The sequence below is a fragment of the Octodon degus genome, unplaced genomic scaffold (genome assembly GCF_000260255.1).
Source record: "Octodon degus isolate 3935 unplaced genomic scaffold, OctDeg1.0 scaffold00024, whole genome shotgun sequence".
Taxonomy (NCBI): Eukaryota; Metazoa; Chordata; class Mammalia; order Rodentia; family Octodontidae; genus Octodon; species Octodon degus.
Genome location: NW_004524600.1, coordinates 659298 through 662955, shown reverse-complemented (window position 1 = coordinate 662955; position 3658 = coordinate 659298). Strand labels below are relative to the sequence as shown.

The following is a 3658-nucleotide window of genomic DNA, read 5'->3' as shown; positions in this document are numbered from 1 at the left end:
TTTAATTACAATAGTAATTTTTTAAAGTATAAAAGAAGAAACAATGGTTTATACTAATGAGTTAAATAATTGCCATTTTTTAGCCCATTTTTTTCCTTTGTATTTGTTTCTACCTTGTGTTCTCTTTTCCTTCAGCCTAAAACAGCATTTCTGCTATTACAGTATTTCTTTCAGTGGGAATTTGTGGACAACAAATGACTTTATTTTTCCTCTCTAAGAACAGCTCATCTCCCTTTCTTTCTTGAAAGGTATTTTATCTGGCAATTAATGTCTTAATAGATTATGTGCTCCCTTCTACTCCCCCAAGCTCTTTCCCCATTCTAGAAGTTACTTTTTATTTTCTGGCTTGCTTTTTTTCTGATATAAAGTCAGATTCCATTTCATACTTTTGCAGATTCTTTATATATGATTTTCAACATTGGTACATAAGATATATTGTGAGAAAAGCCTTCATTGTTATGAGAAATAAATTAAATAAAACAGACAGAATACAACCTATGTAAATGGAGATCCTTTTGTACCCTATTAATGGTAGTCATGTAACTTCAGATGGACATATAAACAGAGATAGAGACTATATTTCAAATGTTGAGTCAAGGGCAATGGCAACTATTTGGATAGTGTGTGTCCCATGTAGAACCACTGACAAGTGCAGGATCATCATGGTTTTCCACTGGCCATCATTGTCCCACCTCAATGTCAAAGCCAGAACAGCTAAAGGAGAACTCAAAAGTAAAGTTTTATGTTACCATATGGACATTGCAAACAGTGGTAAATTGAAATAAAAATATGTAAGAGGAGGAATTATCTTTTATATTGCTATCAGATAGTTCCACATCTGTCATGTTGTGCATACTACAGAAGGCCACTAACCCACATATATACATTGGTTGCAGCCCCCAAGTCTCTGTCCTGGGCCTGCTTGTACATTGCTGTTTTCTTGGGGGGTGTAGCGTGCACTAGCAGTGACTCTGTCCCCCTGGTTTAGGTAGACATTCCAGTGGAGAATTTCTGCAGTAGCTTTACTCTTGAAAGAGCTCTACTCCTGCAAAGAGATTCCTCTGCTTTGCTTCCCATGTCTTTCTTCAAAATCTCAATGAAAGCCATAATTGCATGACAACTCTGGCATTTTGCATACCTGCAGAATTATACCATGTGGATACTTCCAAGGAACATTGTGTGATCATGCCTCATGCAACAGGGAGACTGAGATTAAATGCCACACTGCCTTGTAACAACCAATCCTCATGGAAACTAATGGGATTCCATGAAAACTACATTAATTCCTTCCAGAGATGACACCTCTAGTGAATTATCTCCCCACACCTTAAAAGATTCACAAACTCTCAGTATTGCTTCAGCAAAAACTAAGCTTCTGCTACATGAGCTTTTGGGGACACACAACCTGTAGCACATTCTACCTTTGATAGAATGAAATTTATGAAAACAAAAAGGTATTGCAGTTATTTCTGAAAAACAATGACTAAGTAATGTTCAGAATAATACTTAAAATAGATAAATGAAAGTTAATAAAATACTAGAAATTTGACAATCTAAAATAGCTATATAAATGATTTTGTATTTTAGGTATTAGAGATAGTAGTAGCTGGATAAACATATGCTATAATATTATGAGAAGAAAGGATATATTTTTTAATATTTTTATCTAACATTTGTAAAAATTGAAAGAAAATTGTTTTCAAAAAGCTACAGAAAATGAGTTGTCTGCTTCTACTATACATTAGTAGGAAATTTAAAATATTTTCTAAAAACTGTTATTTTGCTGTGTTAGTTTACAATTAGAATTTTAAGAAAGTAACTCGCGTAATAGGCATAAATAATAATTCAATTTTATTTCCCATATGTAGGCTCACTTACATTAAATCATTATTTAATGCAAATCTTCTGAGAATAAAATAAAATGTGTACTTTTTAAAAAAGACACATTTATTCAGCATCCTGATTGGACTATTACATTTAGCAATCAACAGCATGGGTACAAAAACACGTCCACATTAATACCTTTTTTTGGAATGCTTTACACTTTCTACAGAACAGAAACTAAAATAACTTGTTATACAAGTAGTCACAAATACAGTCCTCGAGCTTTTTGCCCATATGCATGAGTATTGTCTAAAACATGTCTTCTTTGTAGCAGCTAAGCCCTGCCACCACTGTGCTGGTCTGAGTTCACAAATCTGTCGTAACCTGTAGCTTCCCTGTCACTTCTCTAGCTATCCTCTCCTACTAAACTTTGTTTCCTGGAGGTATTTAAAACCTTCTGCCACTGCCATAGCTACTGCTGCAACTGGAGCCACCATGGGCACCTTGATTTTGTAGTTTGGTAAAATATTGGCCTTTACCACCATAGGGCCCAGAGCCTCTGCCTCCAAAGTTTCCTCCCTTCATGGGTCTAAAATTTAAAGACTGACTGTTGTAATTGCCAAATTCATTATAGCTTCTACTACCTCCATAATTGCTTCCATCATTACCAAATCCATTGTAGCCATCTCCACTGCCACCATATCCACCTCTACCATGGCTGCCACCAAAGCCACCTCGACCACTGAAGTTTCCTCCTTGACTGAAACTATCATTGCCACCAAAACCACCTCCAAGACCACCACCAAAATTTCCAGAATTACTTTGACCTCTTTGGCTAGATGAAGCACTAGCCATCTCCTGCTTCGACAGGGCTTTCTTTACTTCACAGCTGTGGCCGTTCTCAATGTGGTATTTTTGAATGACAATCTTATCCACAGAATCATGGTCATCAAAGGTTACAAAAGCAAAGCCCCTCTTTTTTCCACTGCCTAGGTCGGTCATAATTTCAATCACTTCAATTTTTCCATATTGTCCAAAATAATCTCATAGGTGATGTTCTTCAGTATCTTCTTTAATGCCACCAACAAAGATCTTCTTCACTGTTAAGTGGGCACCTGGTCTTTGAGAATCTTCTCATGAGACAGCTCTCTTTGGTTCCCCAACTCTTCTGTCCACTGTGTGTGACCTTGCATTCATGACTGCATCCGCCTCCTCCACAGCGGCATAAGTGGCAAACCTAAATCATCCTGGAATGCTCAGTGTTTGGGTCTGTGTGACAGTCTGTGAGTGTTCCCCATTGCTCAAAATGGCTTCTCAGACTCTCATCAGTTGTTTCGAAGCTCAGCCCTCTGATGAAGAGCTTCCACAGCTGTTCAGGCTCCTTGGGAGACTCTGACTTAGACATGACAGCAGTCAGAAGAGACCGTGATGCTTCCTCCGTGGTGTCCACAAGCAGAAAGCTAAAATATAATTTTATATTGTACTAACGTATGAACTTGTAGTAATGTTTTCTTTTTTAAAAATGTGATTTTATAATAAGAAATTTCTTTGTATCATGTTATATTCCACAGATTGAAAAAATAAACCAATGCCTGCCTATACATTTTGAACTTTTCCAGAATAGGGAGATATAATTGAGAATGAGAATTTATATTATTAAATGTTCAGTTAATTGTCACCTTTATAATGTTATTTGATAATACAAATTTGACTCATTCAGGTTAATATGAACTTTCTAAATGACTCCTAACTTCCAAAAGGTAGCTATGGTCTACTTCATTTAAGGTACATCCATGTCTTAAATTGTCACTACTATTCCTACAATAAGCAAAAC

The 3658-nt window shown here is 36.3% G+C and overlaps 1 pseudogene; it reads right to left on the bottom strand.

Moving 5' to 3' along the window:
* Nucleotides 1-2271: 2271 nt before the first annotated feature.
* Nucleotides 2272-3229, bottom strand: LOC105741819 (annotated as a pseudogene).
* Nucleotides 3230-3658: the final 429 nt, after the last annotated feature.